At 46.7% G+C, this 18861-nt stretch overlaps 1 pseudogene; it reads right to left on the bottom strand.

Moving 5' to 3' along the window:
* Positions 1-11137: 11137 nt before the first annotated feature.
* Positions 11138-11804, bottom strand: LOC121008776 (annotated as a pseudogene).
* Positions 11805-18861: the final 7057 nt, after the last annotated feature.

The following is an 18861-nucleotide window of genomic DNA, read 5'->3' as shown; positions in this document are numbered from 1 at the left end:
CACCACCACCAGGATCACAGACTTCCCTGAGGAACGAGGAAGATCCGTGATAAAGTCCATGGACAGGTGTGTCCAAGGACGGGAAGGTATGGGTAACGGGAGAAGGGAACCTGAAGGCCGCGAACGAGGGACCTTAGCGCGAGCGCACGTTTCACAAGCAGCCACAAAACCCTCCACCGACTTACGAAGAGCCGGCCACCAAAATCTCCGAGCAATGAGATCTACCGTGGCTCTACTCCCGGGGTGACCAGCAAGAACAGTATCATGATGCTCCTTGAAGAGTTTGTGACGTAGCTCAGGAGGCACAAACAACTTCCCAGAAGGACAACGGGCAGGTGCCTCAGTCTGGGCAGCCTGGACCTCGGCCTCCAAATCAGAATATAGAGCAGAAACAACTACCCCCTCCACCAAAATGGGACCCGGGTCCTCGGAGTTTCCTCCTCCCGGAAAACAGCGAGAGAGAGCATCAGCCTTCACATTTTTGATCCCAGGGCGGAATGTAACGACAAAATTGAATCTGGAGAAGAACAGAGACCATCTGGCCTGTCTCGGATTCATACGCCTGGCCGACTCCAAGTATGCCAGATTCTTATGGTCGGTAAAAACGGTGATAGGGTGCCTGGCCCCCTCCAACCAATGGCGCCATTCCTCGAAAGCCAACTTGATGGCCAATAACTCCCTATCTCCCACATCATAGTTTTTCTCTGCCGGGGAGAGTTTTTTAGAGAAAAAGGCACAGGGTCGCCATTTGGCAGGAGAAGGGCCCTGGGACAAAACCGCACCCACACCCACCTCGGAAGCATCCACCTCAACAATAAAAGGTAAGGAAACATCGGGATGTACCAAGACGGGAGCAGATGCAAAACTCTCTTTAATCTTAGAAAAAGCTGCAAGCGCCTCCTCCGACCAAGAGGAAAAATCCGCCCCCTTTTTTGTCATGTCAGTGAGGGGTTTGACAACAGAGGAATAATTCAAAATGAACTTTCTGTAATAGTTCGCAAAACCCAGAAAGCGTATCAATGCCTTCTGATTCTCAGGAAGCTCCCACTCAAGTACAGCACAGACCTTCTCCGGATCCATGCGAAAACCAGAAGCAGAGAGGAGAAAACCCAGAAATTGAATCTCCGATACCATAAAAAGACATTTCTCCAGCTTGGCGTACAATTTATTTTTCCGCAGAATCTGCAGAACCTGAAAAAGATGATCCTGATGGGTCTGAACATCAGGGGAAAAAATCAAAATATCATCAAGATACACCAATACAAATTTCCCCATTAAATGGTAGAAAATACTGTTAACAAAATGCTGAAAGACGGCTGGAGCATTCATCAGGCCGAAAGGCATAACAAGATTCTCGAAATGCCCGTTAGGGGTATTAAAGGCCGTTTTCCATTCATCCCCCTCTCTGACCCTGACCAGGTTGTACGCTCCTCTCAAATCCAATTTGGAAAAAACCTTGGCCCCAACAATTTGGTTGAAGAGATCCGGGATCAGAGGAAGGGGATAGGGATTGCGAATCGTGATACGGTTCAGCTCCCTAAAATCTAGGCAAGGTCTCAGAGAGCCATCTTTTTTTTTAACAAAAAAAAAACCAGCGGCAACAGGTGATTTTGAGGGACGAATATGCCCCTTATCGAGACTCTCGGAGATATAGGTTTGCATTGCGATTCTTTCCGGTTGTGAGAGATTGTAGAGGCGAGCTTTTGGCAGCTTGGCGCCGGGAATGAGGTTAATGGGACAGTCAAACTCCCGGTGAGGAGGTAGCTCCTGAACACCGCTCTCGGAAAACACGTCCGAGAAATCAGAGAGAAATGATGGCACAGTTTTAGTAGACACCTCTGCAAAAGTCGCTGTAAGGCTGGGTTCACACTTGAGCGTTTTACAGCGCGTTCAAACGCGCTGTAAAACGCTCAACACATGAAAACCAATGCTTCCCTATGGCCCTGGTTCTCACTTGAGCGTTTTACAGCGCTGAAAAACGCGCTGTAAAACGCCCTACGCTCAAACAAGTACTTGAGCTTCTTTGGGGCGTTTTGACGCGCGTTTGTGGCCATAGGACATTGCAGTCAATCACACAAACGCGCGTCAAACGCGCGTTTACTATTGCAAAAAACGCTCGTCAAAAACGCGCGTCAAAAACGCGCGTTAAACGCGCATATCAAAGACGCTCAGGTCTGAACCCAGCCTAAGACAATTCTCTCTACAAAAGTCACTCCACTCATTTATTTGCCTTCCTTGCCAATCAATAGTGGGGTTATGTCTAGTGAGCCAGGGTAACCCCAAAACTAGAGGAGAAGGCAATCCGTTAAGGACAAAACAAGATATATCCTCCACATGAGTGTCACCTACAGCTAACCGGATATTGTGAACAATGCCCTTCAGAGATCTCTGTGAGAGTGGAGCAGAGTCAATAGCAAAAACAGGTATATCCTTTTCTAATGTGCAAACCTGAAAACCATGCATGGCTACAAATTGAGTGTCAATAAGATTGACGGCCGCTCCACAATCAACAAAAATCTCACAAGAAATGACTTTGCTCTCTAGCGCCACCCTGGCAGACAGGAGAAAACGGGAACTGCAGGTCAGAGGAAAAGCATCAATTCCTACATCAACTTTGCCCAAAGTAGCAGATGAAGCAGAGTTTGATGATTTACCTTTTGAGGTTTTTCTCTTATTATCGCTCTTAGTACAGTTCAAGAATCTCCTAGACGGACAAACATTTGCCAAATGACCTATGCCCCCACAACAAAAACACACCATACTCTGAGGACTAAATCCTCTTTTATCAGGGGCAAGTCGACCTAGCTGCATGGGCTCCTCCTCAGAGGGGAGCGAGACCGGATGAGGCCCCTGCACACTGAATGAGTCCGCACCACTGCCCCTAGACTGACAATGGCTGGACAGAGAGGTCTCGTTTCTTTCTCTTAGACGCCTGTCAAGGCGTACCGCCAATGACATGGCAGACTCTAAGGACGTTGGTCTCTCATGGAAAGCAAACGCATCTTTCAATCTCTCTGAGAGACCATGACAGAACTGACTCCGGAGTGCAGCATCATTCCAACCTGAATCAGCTGCCCATCTCCGAAATTCAGAACAATAAAGCTCCGCAGACAGTTTGCTCTGGCATAAAAAACGTAAGTTAGATTCGGCCAGAGCAACACGATCCGGGTCATCATATATCTGCCCCAGGGCCACAAAAAATCCTTCCACGGATCGAAGGGAGGGATCCCCTGATGGCAGCGAAAAAGCCCAAGTCTGAGCATTACCCCTGAGCAGGGAGATGACAATCCTCACCCTCTGTTCCTGATTACCAGAGAAATGGGGACACAAGCAAAAATGGAGTTTGCATGCCTCTCTGAAGCGAACAAAACTCTCACTGCCCCGGAGAACGTTTCCGGAAGTGAGACCTTTGGCTCGCAACAGACTCCATGGGCCGGAGCAGAGCCCAATGCTTGAAGCTGAGTCATAGATTGACGGAGATCCGCTACCTCCAAAGAAAGACCCTGCATGCGGTCAACCAGGCCAGAAAGCGAATCCATGTAAAAAAATACGGTTTTGGTGGATTATAATGTCACGGCTGTATGTGAGCAACAAGAGCATGCACAGAAAATAGAGCTACTGACCGGACCCAAACTAGGGAGGATAAAGGGTGACCCCTGTCAGACCCTCAAAGCTCTCCCTATGCTGCTAAGCCCATGCCCGGATCCAAATGGTGGAACGAGGCATGCCCGCGTACCTAAGACTGATGACCACTGTAACCCCTACAATAGTGGAAGGGGCACGGCCACCGGTGCCCTGCTCAGTATATGGAGGGAACCGTGGTCGCCTCGGATCCAGTCAGAAAACACACAGATACACTACAATGTCTGCACACTTAGCTGAAGGAGCTGCAGCCGCAGTGAAGACGGATCCAAAGACAGGCTGGCAATATCCGGAGTACTTGCTGCAGCAGAACACAGGTCCAGTGAAAGGATAGCATACAAGGGAAGATACTCAAGCAAGAGCTACAACTCAAATGAGAAATATAATCCACACACTACAAAAGGAGGAGGGGTGATTTAAAGGCAGGGAAATCAAACGCAGGAGGAACAGCTGGGAGGAAGGAAACAGAAAGTAAAGAGCTCATCACAGGGGCGGAGAAACAGAGCAGTGAGAACTCCTCCAAGCTCTGGTAGTGACATTACCATTCAGATCCCACAAAACAGTCAGCCATCATCTCAGACGTTTTTTCCCTAATAGAGAAAAAGGTGTTGGTAAGAGAAACAGAGCAGGAACTGACAAGGGGATTTTATTCGCCCCTTTTTCTTGTCAGAAAACAAAATGGCTCATTTCGGACTATAGTAAACTTGAAGTGTTTTGAACCGGTATTTGCTGTACAAGAGATTTCGTATGGAGTCCATCATCGGCGGTGAACAATCTTTTCCCGGACTGTTTTCTGGCCACAGTAGACCTCAGGGATGCGTACTATCATGTCCCTATCCATCCCAGTCACCAGATGTTTCTGAGGGTGGCAGTCAAGTTAGAGAGAGACATTCTGCATCTTCAATTCCAGGCCTTACCCTTTGGGCTCTCTCAAGCTCCGACAGTGTTTTCATGAAGATTGTTTCAGAGATGATGGCCCATGTGAGGGAGAAGGAGATCATAATTATACCATACATGGACTATTTTCTTCTGGTGGCCCGGTCAAGTCAGATTCTTCAGGGGCAGATTGACTGGTTGAGTGAAGTTCGAGAAAAGCTGGGATGGGAGATAAACTTAGAAAGATCCAGTTTATGCCCGAGCCAGAGATGCAGCTTCCTAGGAATGATTTTGGACTCCAGTTCCCAGAGGTGCCTGCTACCCCTGGAAAAAGCCTTACTTATCAGATTAAGCGTTCAGCTTCTTCATTCGCACCCATCAGTCACCCTAAAAGAGGCCATGTCAGTGCTGGGTCTCATGAAAGCCGCTATTCCGGGAGTAGAATGGGCCCAGTACCATTCAAGGCTTCTTCAGCTTTAGATCCTGCGGAATTGGGACAGATGTCTCCTCTCTCTGGACGCAGAAATCTCTCTATCACCCCAAACTCTAGATTTCTTGGAGTATTGGATGTATCTAAAAAACCTAGAGAAAGGGGTTCTTTGGATCAGGGAGGCAGAGCTCCCCTTGACCCATGTGGGGTCCCTGCTGTTGCAGGGGAACTGGGACCGTTATTCTCTGTCCCAGTCTCACAATTTCAAGGAAATGAATGCAATCAGGATAGCCTTGGTACAGAGTCTTCAGGCTATCAGGGGCAGAAACGTGAGAGTCTACTCGGACAACACTACAGCAGTGGCCTATATCCATCGGCAGTAAGGTTCAAGGCCTCATGACGCTCGCTCATAAGATATTCAGTATAGCAGAAGCTTCTCTATTATCCCTGTCTGCGGTACATCTAAGGGGTTCAGACAATGTGAAAGCGGACTTCCTCAGTCATCATCATCTATACCAAGGGGGGAGGTCCCTAGATCTGGGTTTTTTCAACCAGGTTGCAGCGTTACCGGAGATAGATCTCTTTGCCACCAGGTCAAACAGGAAGAAGTCTTCTTTTCCATCTCTCCGGGGGAGCATCCGAGAGCAGTGGACGCATTGGCCCAATCATTGCGGCAGGGTCTTCTTTATGCTTTTCCCTCTTACAGTTGTTACCAAGGGCCCTCAGGAAGATCAGAGAGGAGGGAGCCATGGTAATAGTTATAGCTCCGTTTTGGCCGAGACGGGTGTGGTTTTCCTGACTCCGCAGGATGTCATTAGCGACCCCATGGGTGCTTCCGGAGTCTCAGGAACTTCTGTCTCAGGATCCAATCTTTCACCCAGAAGTGAAAAATCTGCACCTGACTGCCTGGTTGTTGAAAGGTCTCTCTGAGGATGTAGTTAACACTCTGTTGACCCGTCGGAAGGACACTTCTGATATCTACTTGAGAATTTGGAAGGCCTTTTTCAGATTCGCCAAAAGACCGGTGGATGTGATAGAAGCTCCTGACATCCCGCTCGTATTAGATTTCCTTCAGGAGGGATGGAACAAAGAACTTAGTCCTAGCACTTTGAAGGTCCAAATTTCAGCTTTAAGTGCTTTGTTTGAGTTTAAGTTGGCAGAACATCCTTGAGTTAAGAGGTTTATAAGAGCATTGTTTAAGTTATCTCCAGACTGTAAAAATAGAGTTCCTCCCTGGGATTTAAATTTGGTCCTCTTCCCTCACTTCGGTACCCTTCGAGCCTATTGATAAGATCTCCCCAATGATGCTCTCCCTAAAACTCACTTTCTTTCTGGCTATTACTTCGGCTAGAAGGGTTAGTGAGATCTCTGCGCTCTCAGTTGACCCTCCCTACTTGGTGATCTTGGAGGATCGGGTGGTGATCTCTCCTGATCTTTCTTTTTTTTACCAAAGGTCTATTCACACTTTCACCATTCTCAGAAGATAGTGTTACCTTCCTTCTGTGCTTCCCCTAAAAATAAGAAGGAACCAGATTTCTACTGTTTAGCTCTTAAGAGGTGTATTTTGCAATATCTACAAGTCACTCTGCCTTGGAGGTCCTCCTCTTGTCTGTTGCTTTTGTTTCAGGGACCTAAGAAAGGATCCGCAGCCTCTTCTCAAACTATTGCTTGGTGGCTTACTCTTCTAAGGGAGTTGTTCCGCCCTCTGGCTTTGGGGCTCAATCTACGAGATCAGTCTCCACTTCATGGGCACAGAGAAGATCAGCTTCTATAGAGTAGATTTGTAGGGTGTCTACCTGGAGCTCTCTACATACTTTTTTTATTTTTAGGCACTATAGACTTCAGTTACCATCTAGGTTTCTTGCCTATTCTCCAGGGGTGCTGTCATAGGCGAAAGAGAGAGATTGGATTACACTTACCGGTAATCCGTTTTCTTTGAGCCTATGACAGCACCCGATTAATTCCCATACCCCCCAAAAAAGTATATGTGGGTATGTATGTATAATATATATTTCTCAATTCTTGAGAAAAGGACTGGAGGTAGAGGGGATGATTCCTCTTTTAAAAGGCGGTTCTGTTTTCTGTCCTGAAGAGTAGGCGGTCTCTCCAGGGGTGCTGTCATAGACTCAAAGAAAACCGATTACCGTTAAGTGTAATCCAATTTTTACACCCCTTAAAATGTTCGTATGGGGGTGCACTTTCCAAAATGGGGTTACTTCTTTGGGTTTTTAATTTCTGGGGACCTCAGGAATTTTTTTAATGTGACATGTCACCTAAAATCCATGTCTGCCAATTCAGGCCTGCCAGCAAAATCCATATTTTGCTGTTTGCCTGCTGTGCGCCCATACAGCAGACTACAAGCACATATGGGGTGTATCCTGAATGGGGAGAAAATGGGGAACACATACTGGGGTGCATTTTCTCCTTTTAATTAAAGGAAATCTGACACCAGGATAATCGCTATTAAAGTAAAGCCATGGCCTAATAGCACTTAGTACCTTATTTCCAGATGTGCCTATGTTCCAGCAATAGATTTTTTTTATCCTCTGAAAATCCAGTTTATTTGGTATGCAAATGAGTCAGTAAGGTGCCCAGAGGGGCGTCACTCTTGCAGGAATGAGCCCGCCAAGGCATGCCTCCTGCCACAATGTGTCCACCCACCCCTCCTACATCACATTCAAGCCATAACTCTGCCCCCCTTTTCCCTGCTCCCAGCATGAGGGCGGGCTTGGGCACTAGCAGGAGGTGTGCCTGGGCTTCTTCCTGCAAGAGCGATGCCCCTCTCGGCACCTTACTGGCTCATTTGCATACCAAATAAACTGGATTTTCAGAAGATAGAAAACATCTATTGCTAAAACAAAGGTACATCTGGAAATAAGGTACTAAGTGCTATTAGGCTTTACTTTAACCTCTTGGGGACACAGGGCGTACAGGTACTTCTGTGTATTTCCGATCACCGCCGAGCGGGGTCCTGTGACGCAGGTCAATTCAGACCTGCGGTTTGCTGCGTTTCCGGGTTATTCGGGTCTCCGGTGACCCAATAACCTGGAATAGGATGGTGATCGGTGGTGTGATAATACACCACCAATCACCATCCTTAGATCCTGGGAGGTGGCGGTGACATCACCTCCCAGGATCGCTTCCTATTGGATTCACAGGCGGGTGGGCGGGGGTCAACTTCCCCCAGCTCTGCTCTCCTCCTCCACACTGCGTCCTGGAGCCGTGAAGAGAGGAGCCTCGTGGATCTTTGAGCCCAGCACCCTTCATCTGTACCCAGCACCCCTCATCTGTGCCCAGTACCCTCCATCTGAGCCACCACAGTGCCATCTGGCACTAAAAAGGTACCTAGGGACAGGTTTAGGTACAGCTTAGATTAGTTATATAAATAAGATGTCGCACTAGGAAAAATGGGCACCAGTAGGTGCACCTGTAAAATTGAGGCCACTCACTCAATAAAGTGAAAATAGAGATATATTATATGCAGGGCACTCAAGAAACCGTGACCATGTAGTTACAACAATTATGTAGTTTTATTAATGTTAAAACATATAAATAGGCAATATAATGCAATATTATATAATCAGAAAGAGTCACCTAGCGTCATTATACAGTGGCATATACAATGTTGAACAGTAGGCAATCTATAGCGGAATGATCGCAATGTTCCAGCTGTTAAAAAGTCCACTAGGTATTCAATGTCATAGAGAGCAAACCTCAGTGCTATAAAAAGCAAGATATGCGATGTTCTTCAGTATCGCAGTCACTAAATTATTCGATCCAATATTTGTGTGCAGCCCTGAAAATAAATACCTGAGTATCGATAGATATAGACCAAAGTCAGATGTCCCACACTTAGTTACAGCGGCGTCCCGCCGGAACAGGAGTGGGTAGCGGCGTCCTGCTACAAAGTTACTTGCAAGTGGAAATTCATTACCTTATAATCGACCAAACCTTGAGGTATAACCACTCTCCAAATATGCCTCTATTAGTGCAGCACTTGTGGAATCAGGAGATTGAAGACTGCTCTGTATATCGCTGTTCAAGCCAATGGACCTCCGTTTTTTAATGAAAATTCCGCTGTGATATTGTAACGGAAACTTTCGTCGGTAAAGGTCCAATTCTTGAGTGCCCTGTATATAATATATCACAGCTTAGATTAGGCAGGGAGACTTAGGGAGAGTTTAGGGAGAGTTTAGGGAGAAAAAAATAAATACATTTTTTTCCAGCATCACCCTGATCAGGTGTCTGAGGTCCACAGCCCACACAGCTGTGTGACCCTAGACCCCCCAGGGGTGCTGCAGCTTGCCCCCCCTGCCCACCCCCACGCACACACATTTTTTGGGGTGCAAGCGTTTTTAGTTTTTTTTGTGCGTACGCCGACTGCGTCCTGCCACCCCACCGCTGATCAGCTTCGGACCGCTGATCAGCGAGTTTGAATCTTTGTTTTTTGGGGGGGGCTTTCATTTTTTTATTTTATTTTTTTCTGTTAGGTTTAGTGATAAGTGTATGCGAACACCCCCCCCACACACACACACGCTCACTAAATAAAGTTTTCCACACACACGCGCACACACACTTTCCTTTATGGCCCGCCAGACGTTCTCGGCCGAGGAGGCATACGCCCTGCTTGCCTCCGACTCCGAGAGCCCCAGTGAGGACGAGGATGACCCCATTTTCCTCTTGTCATCCGCGTCCTCCTCATCATCTAGTGATGATGATGAGCCCCCAAGGCAGTGGAGACGCCGCCAGGCGGAGCAAGGGGACCCCCATGCCAGGGACCCTGTGGCCCACACTAGTACAGTACGAGCAGCTCTGGGGCTCGTACTAGTTTTCCAGCCCACCAGATAAGTCCATCTGAGCCCCCTACCGGTGAACTTGCATGGTGTACCCCAGAGGATTTTGAGCCCGTGATTTCTGATTTTGTTGGCCAACCAGGAATCCAGATTCCCATAGTGGGCTTCACTGAATATGACTATTTAAAAAAAAAATTCAGTGACCACTTTGTGAATCTGATGGTGGAGCAAGCGAACTTGTACGCCCAACAGTTCATTGCTCAACACCCGGGATCCTTTTTGGCTAGGTCCGGTGGCTGGACTCCGATCAGTGCAGCCGAGATGAGGACATTTTGGGGCCTCGTGCTGCACATGGGCCTAGTAAAAAAAAAACAGTGTCAGGCATTACTAGAGTGGGGTTTGTGACCTCACTCTACTGTATGGCCATGACACATTCCCGTTTTGAGGCCATTCGGAAATGCCTGCATTATGTAGATAATGCAGCATGTCCCCCCCGAGGTGATCCTGCCTATGACCGCCTGTACAAAATCAGGTCGGTCATCGATCCCTTTCGGGGCCAAATTTTTGGAGGCCTATGTACCTGGAAGGGAGGTCGCTGTTGATGAGTCTCTCATTGCTTTCAAGGGTAGACTCATTTTCCGCCGGGCGAGGTATGGCGTGAAGCTGTACAAACTTTGTGAGAGTACCCCTGGTTACACTTACAAGTTTCGTGTGTACGAGGGGCGAGATTCCCGTATTGAACCCCCAGAATGTCCCCCCACTCTGGGTGTTAGCGGGAAACTTGTGTGGGACCTTATGTACCCACTGCTAGATAAGGGTTACCACATGTACGTGGATAACTTTTATACTAGTATCCCCTTGTTCCAGTCCCTCGCCGCCAGATCCACGTCCGCTTGTGGGACCGTGCGGAAAAATCAACGCGGCTTCCCTACCTACCCCCTCCAGGTACCTATCCCCAGGGGTGAGACCCATGCCCTTACCAGTCAAAATCTGTTGCTGGTCAGATATAAGGACAAGAGGGATGTCCTTGTACTGTCCACAATTCACGGTAACGGCATCACCCCTGTCCCTGTGCGAGGTACCACGGCAATGGTCCTTGAGCCCGATTGTATCGTCGACTACAATCGGTATATGGGAGGAATTGATCTCTCTGATCAAGTCCTCAAGCCATATAATGCCATGCGCAAAACCCGGGCATGGTACAAAAAAGTTGCGGTCTACTTGGTACAGGTTGCCTTGTGCAACTCTTTTTTTTTTGGTAAACATTGTCTTTTTATTATTAACACACAGTACTTTGAGATTTGCTCACAAAGATATAAAATCCATTTTTTCATCACGTGGCTTTATTCCAAGTCTTCTTGGCCATTTTTAGTGTTCCGCTGAAGTCTGGATTTTGTTATGTATTAGAGAATGCCACCAGAGTAAACCTTTAATTCATCTGGATCACGCTGCATGAACTTTCTGCAGACTTCAATGGCATCTTCTAACAATGTGTCCTCACTAATTTTCCCATGGTTTATCGGAAAAGGCTTCCTTCCATCAAGTTCATAGAGATGACCTTGTAGATGGACAAAAGCAACAAAGTGTAAATCTACTTTGTCATCGATACTGGGAGCCTCAGACTGCCCCTCCTGAGTGCTGCTCTCATGTGTAACCCGAATACTCTCATCTTTCTCTAGAAATTTGTCTCTTTCTTCAGGACTTAATGAGGTGGACTCATAAAGAAATTTTTTCAAAGCAGAATCACTTTCAAAGCTGAGCTTGTCCCTGTTGTTTGCTACTGCATGAATAAGGCCGATTGTTTGCTTCATGAAGTAAACAGAGGAATCCACATCTTGACCGTGGGATTTAATTTTTTCTTCCTCCTCTGCCCTGAAGTGCTCATACTTTTCTGTTATGGGGAAGAGAAGTAGAAGAGCACAGACAGGTTGAGGCACCAAACTGAGGAGCTCAGGGTCAAGTCCATAGACCTCTACAAACTGCCAGCTACTGCCGACTCCCAACTGCTTGGGAAACTGGTTCATAACATCTGGATTGGCCTCCAGCGGCAGCCAGCGCATGGATGCTAATCCTGTACAACTCTTTTGTGCTGTCCCAGAGCGCTGGCAACACAGGAAGATTCCTGCAGTTCTATGAGGCAGTCCTCAAGGACCTGATCTTTTCTGACCGGGAACTGGAGGTCCCCCATACTGGAAAGAAGGGACGGTCCCAAAAAAAGTGCAGAGTGTGTCACAGGAGGGGGATACAGAAGGACACCACCACTCAGTGTAACACGTGCCCCAATCATCTGGGCCTCTGCATTGACAATTGCTTCAGGGAGTACCACACTTACATGGAGTACAAAATTTATAATCCCCTTCCCAATTTTACATCTATTTAGCCCAGGGCCGTAGATAGTTTTTTTTCCTGGGGGGGGTTCAGCTTTTTCAAATTATAAGAGTCATCATCCACATCCACAGATATCTCCCCCTCCCCCATAACAGTGTCCCTATTGTAAGACGGACCCGCCGTTCCTTATGCAAGTGACTAAGTGAGCTACTTGTGCAAAGTATATGTACTACTACTATCTAATAATCTATCACTAACTTACTGGGACTGGGACTGTCAGGACTCCAGATAGGCTCCAGGCTGGCTCCCGCTCTTCAAACACTAAAACTAGGCGGACGGTGGCAGCGTAACTTGACGTCACTCACTACGTCACGCCACAGGCGCATGCTCCTCCCACTTTATTAATGAAGGCGGAGCAGGCGCGTGACGTTACTTGCTGACTCAGTCGGCTCTTGGTACATTCTATTTCTGAGCTCTCTGACTGAGTGAGTCAGGAAGAGTGATTATAGTGATAGTGAAGGGATTCAAGGGAAGCGGACGCCGGACAGGAGGACTCAGGAGCTGTCACTGTGGTGTGCATTGTTACCCACAGTGACAACAGTCTGACAGGACAGCCTCAGTGTAAACTGTTTGAGTGACTCACGGTTCTTTTAACTCAAAGAATCGAATGAGTCTCTAAGGGCTCTTTCACACTTGCGTTCTTGTCTTCCGGCATAGAGTTCCGTCGTCGGGGCTCTATGCCGGAAGAATCCTGATCAGGATTATCCTAATGCATTCTGAATGGAGAGAAATCCGTTCAGGATGCATCAGGATGTCTTCAGTTCCGGAACGGAACGTTTTTTGGCCGGAGAAAATACCGCAGCATGCTGCGCTTTTTGCTCCGGCCAAAAATCCTGAACACTTGCCGCAAGGCCGGATCCGGAATTAATGCCCATTGAAAGGCATTGATCCGGATCCGGCCTTAAGCTAAACGTCGTTTCGGCGCATTACCGGAGCCGACATTTAGCTTTTTCAGAGTGGTTACCATGGCTGCCGGGACGCTAAAGTCCTGGCAGCCATGGTAAAGTGTAGCGGGGAGCGGGGGAGCAGTGTACTTACCGTCCGTGCGGCTCCCCGGGCGCTCCAGAGTGACGTCAGGGCGCCCCAAGCGCATGGATCATGTGATCACATGGATCACGTCATCCATGCGCATGGGGCGCTCTGACGTCATTCTGGAGCGCCCCGGGAGCCGCACGGACTGTAAGTATACCGCTCCCCCGCTCCCCGCTCCTACTATGGCAACCAGGACTTTAATAGCGTCCTGGGTGCCATAGTAACACTGAACGCATTTGGAAGACGGTTCCGTCTTCAAATGCTTTCAGTACACTTGCGTTTTTCCGGATCCGGCGTGTAATTCCGGCAAGTGGAGTACACGCCGGATCCGGACAACGCAAGTGTGAAAGAGGCCTTAGTCGGATCTTTAGATTCTTTTAACCTGTGACTCATTCGATTCATTTCTATTCTTAGACTCCCTGTACTTACTTGTGTGACTCAGACGACTCAGAGCTGCTAGTGCTTGCCTTGCCTCAGCTCTGTTTGGTTGGTGGGCGGGGAGGGGCTGGCAGAAGCCAGCTTCCACTCTAGGATCATATTACGCTCCTCCCGAGTCCCTCCCTGCTGCCAGCGACGGCGTCTCTGCTATTGTCTGTGCGCTATGTGACTGAGCTGTTTCACACGGATCAGCTCAGTCAGTGAATCGACTCCAGTCCTCCGGTTCAGTGAACTGAATCGATTCAAATGAATGATTCGTTCATGAACCGGACATCACTAGTTAGGAGGACAGACACTCTGGGGGGGGCGGGTTGAACCCCCCTATTCCCCCCCCTTATCTACACCCCTGATTTAGCCACAGACAATCGCCCAGAAAAAAAAAAAAAATTATATATATATATATATATATATATATATATATATATATATATATATATAGCTCTCGGACTTTAGAAACACTAAAACAAAATTTATTTATTTTTCAAAAATATTTAGTAAAACTAAAATAAATAAAAATAGCAGACATATTAGGTATCGCCGCGTCCAAAAGAACATGAACTATAAAAATACCCCATGACCTAACCCCTCAGATTAACACAGTCAAAAAAATAAAATAAAAACGTTGTACAAAAAAGCAATTTTTTTGTCACCTTACTTCACAAAAAGTGTAATAGCAAGCGATCAAAAAGTCATATGCACCTCAAAATAGTGCCAATAAAACCGTCCTCTCATCCCAAAAATAAGCCCCTACCTAAGACAATCGGCCAAAAAAATAAAATAAAATCAGACTATGGAGATACTAAAATGTTTTGTTTTTTTTGTTTAAAAAAAGATATTATAGTGTAAAACCTAAATAAATTTAAAAAAGTTGACATATTAGGTATTGCCGCATCTGTAAGAATCTGCTCTATAAAATTACCCCATGACCTAACCTCTCAAATGAACACAATCAATAAAATAAAAACGGTGCCAAAACAGCTATTTTTTGGCAAATTTTCCATCTTAATTCATTTTTTCCAGTAACAAAGCAAGGGTTAACAGCCAAACAAAACTTTATATTTATTGCCCTGATTCTGCAGTTTACAGAAACACCCCATATGTGGTCGTAAACTGCTGTATGACCAAACGGCAGGGCGCAGAAAGAAAGGAACGCCATATGGTTTTTGGAAGGCAGATTTTGCTGGACTGGTTTATTTACACCATGTCCCATTTGAAGCCACCCTGATGCACCCCTATAGTAGAAACTCCATAAAAGTGACCCCATCTAAGAAACTACACCCCTCAAGGTATTCAAAACTGATTTTGCAAAATTTGTTAACCCTTTAGGTGTTCCACAAGAGTTATTGATTTCAGAATTTCTATTTTTTGTAACCTTGCCTCACAAAAATGTAATATACAGCAACCAAAAATCATATGTATCCTAAAAATAGTCCCAAAAAAACTGCCACCTTATCCCGTAGTTTCCAAAATGGGGTCACTTTTATGGAGTTTCTACTGTAGGGGTGCATCAGGGGGGCTTCAAATGGGACATGGTGTAAATAAACCAGTCCAGCAAAATCTGCCTTCAAAAACCACATGGCGCTCCTTTCCTTCTACGCCCTGCCCTGTGCCCGTACAGTAGTTTACAACCACATATGGGGTGTTTATATAAACTACAGAATCAGGGCAATAAATATTGAGTTTTGTTTGGCTGTTAACCCTTGTTTTGTATTATAGAATTAGAGAAATTGAAACTTGGAAATTTGCACATTTTTCCAAATTTTGGGGTGGTTTCTATTATGTAAGCATCACAAAGTAACCTCAGACCTGAACTGGTCCTTTAAAAAGTGGGTTTTGTAAAATTTTAAAAAAATTTCAAGATTTGCTTCTAAATTTTTAAGCCTTATAACGCCCCCCAAAAAATAAAATGGCATTCCCAAAATGATCCAAACATGAAGTAGACATATGGGGAATGTAAAGTAATAACTATTTTTCAGGTATTACTATGTATTATAGAAGTAGAGGAATTTAAACTCTGAAATTTGCAAGTTTTTCCAATTTCTTTGTAAATTTAATATTTTTTATAAATAAAAATTATTTTTTTTTACTCCATTTTACCAGTGTCATGAAGTAGAATATGTGATGAACAAACAATCTCAGAATGGCTTGGATAAGTAAAAGCGTTTTAAAGTTATTCACATATAAAGTGACACTGGTCAGATTTGAAAATGATGTCCTAGTCCTTAAAGGGGTATTCCCATCTTGCTAAATCAGCCTGAGCTGCATTTATAGCAGAATTCACTTCCTGGTGTGAGGCTTCTAAAGCTGGGCTGGCTTAGGCAGCTAGAGTGAAGGCTGGCCTTCTTATTACCTCACACTGAGAGCTGATTCCTGCGTGCTCCTTCATGTGTATATTAGGAGTCATCAGTCTGACTGGCACCAGGCAGTGTCTGTGAAGCTCATCTCTCCTACTGTGGATTCCGATCACTCAGTGAGCAATGGTAAGTGATCTTAGAGAGTAGCATTTGGATGTCCTGAATACTAACTACACATAAAATTTTCATATCTATTCTAGGGTTGAGCGAACCCGAACTGTAAAGTTCGGGTTCGTACCGAACTTTAGGTTTTTGGGACCCGGGACCCGAACATTTCAGTAAAGGTTTGGGTTCGGTGTTCAGCGCTTTCTTGGCGCTTTTTGAAAGGCTGCAGAGCAGCCAATCAACAAGCGGTTAACTGTCTGACCTTAGAAGCCATCACAGCCATGCCTACTAATGGCATGGCTGTGATTGGCCAGTGTAGCATGTGACCCAGCCTCAATATAAGCTGGAGTCACGTAGCGCTGCACGTCACTCTGGTGTGCTTAGTGTAGGGAGAGGATGCTGCTGGTGATTTCAGGGAGAGAATAGGAGAGACTCTTTGCTCAAAATCTGAATCTAACTCAGCGATCTACATACATTGTGTTTTGTGGGTGCAGGGCACAATTTTTTTATCCTGCCCTGAGGCCAGTGACCAAAAAAAAATAACTTTAATAAGTCAGTTAGGTGGGCGGCGGCCATTTTGTGCAAGCTCAGTGCACCAGCACTGCATCTGAGCTTTTGGGACATTGAAAATCAAAATTTCTTGGGCAATATACAACATCTGGATTAGTCAGTGTGCAATTTAAGCTAGAAGTACAGCCATCTTTTTATGGGGTTTTAAAAACACACCTTTTTACCAAAAAACTGTATTTTCCTGATCTGTAAGTATTAAATTCAAGTTTAATATATACAGCTTTCATATTCTGTTATTAAAAAAAAACACTTTTTTGGCAATATACAACATCTGGATTAGTCAGTGTGCAATTTAAGCTAGAAGTACAGCCATCATTTTCTGGGGTTTTAAAAACACACTTTTTTGCCAAAAAACACAATTTTCAGGCCTTGCAACATCAGCACGTTTGAAATTCCTGGGTTATATACTTGTCACGGATGGTGTTGCAGAAAGCTGGAACTTATAAATAAATATCCGACTGGCTTGATCCCAAACTAAGGAGCATATGGGTGAGCCCTATAAAACCCCTAGAGCTCTCCCTGACTGCTATGCCCATGCAAAGATCTTTATGGTAGACGATTGCATGCCCAAGTACCTAATACTGTGTGACACCTGAAAACCCTATAATAGTGAGGGGCCCACCAGTTAAATCCACCGGAGCACCCTGTCGGTGAACTAGTCTGGTGTAGCCCAGAGCAATACGAGCCCTTGATTCCTGATTTTGTAGGCCAATCAGGAATCCAGATTTCCACAGTGGGCTACACTGAATATGACTTTTTTTGTCATTTTTTCAGTGACCCACTGGTAAATCTAACGGTGGAGCAGATGAACCTGTACGCCCAACAGTTCGTTGCTCAGCACCCGGGCTCCTTTTTGGCCAGGCCCGGTGGCTGGATGCCGGTCAGTGCAGCCGAAATGAGGACATTTTGGGGCCTCGTGCTGCATATGGGCCTGGTCAAGAAACCCAGTTCCAGGCTGTACTGGAGTGGGGACGTCCTATACCAGACCCCACTTTACAGTACGGCCATGACACGCTCCCGGTTTGAGGCCATCCGGAAATGTCTGCATTAGGCCTCATGCACACGACCGTTGTGTGTACCCGTGGCCGTTGTGCCGTTTTCCGTTTTTTTTCGCGGACCCATTGACTTTCAATGGGTCCGTGGAAAAATCGGAAAATGCACAGTTTTGCAGCCGCATCCGTGATCCGTGTTTCCTGGCCGTGAAAAAAATATGACCTTTCCTATTTTTTTCACGGCCAACGGTTCACGAACCCATTCAAGTCAATGGGTCCGTGAAAGAACACGGATGCACACAAGATTGGCATCCGTGTCCGTGATCCGTGGCCGTAGGTTAGTTTTTATACAGACGGATCCGAAGATCCGTCTGCATAAAAGCTTTTTCATAGCTGAGTTTTCACTTCGTGAAAACTCAGAACCGACAGTATATTCTAACACAGAGGCGTTCCCATGGTGATGGGGACGCTTCAGGTTAGAATATACTAACAGAACTGTGTACATGACTGCCCCCTGCTGCCTGGAAGGTGCTCCCAGGCAGCAGGGGGCAGCCCCCCCCCTGTAGTTAACACATTGGTGGCCAGTGTGGCCGGCCCCCCCCTCCCTCCCCTGTAGTTAACTCATTGGTGGCCAGTGCGGCTGCCACCCCCTCCCCTGTAGTTAACTCATTGGTGGCCAGTGGGCCCCCCCTCCCCTGTAGTTAACTCATTGGTGGCCAGTGCGGCCGGCCCCCCTCCCTCCCCTGTAGTTAACTCGTTGGTGGCCAGTGGGCCCTCCCCTCCCTCCCCTGTAGTTAACTCGTTGGTGGCCAGTGGGCCTTCTCCCCTCCCTCCCCCTACTAATTAAAATCTCCCCCCTATCATTGGTGGCAGCGGAGTGTACCGATCGGAGTCCCAGTTTAATCGCTGGGGCTCCGATCGGTAACCATGGCAACCAGGACGCTACTGCAGTCCCGGTTGCCATGGTTACTTAGCAATTTGTAGAACCATTATACTTACCTGCGAGCTGCAATGGTCTGCGTCCGGCCGGGAGCTCCTCCTACTGGTAAGTGACAGGTCCGGCCGGGAGCTCCTCCTACTGGTAAGTGACATGACCTGTCACTTACCAGTAGGAGGAGCTCTCGGCCGGACCTGTCACTTACCAGTAGGAGGAGCTCCCGGCCGGACGCAGACCATCGCAGCTCGCAGGTATGTATAATGGTTCTACAAATTGCTAAGTAACCATGGCAACCGGGACTGCA

Source organism: Bufo bufo, chromosome 7 (assembly GCF_905171765.1).
Source record: "Bufo bufo chromosome 7, aBufBuf1.1, whole genome shotgun sequence".
In the NCBI taxonomy this organism is placed as follows: Eukaryota; Metazoa; Chordata; class Amphibia; order Anura; family Bufonidae; genus Bufo; species Bufo bufo.
The sequence above is the reverse complement of the archived record's forward strand: the minus strand, read 5'-3'. Positions and strand labels throughout refer to the sequence as shown.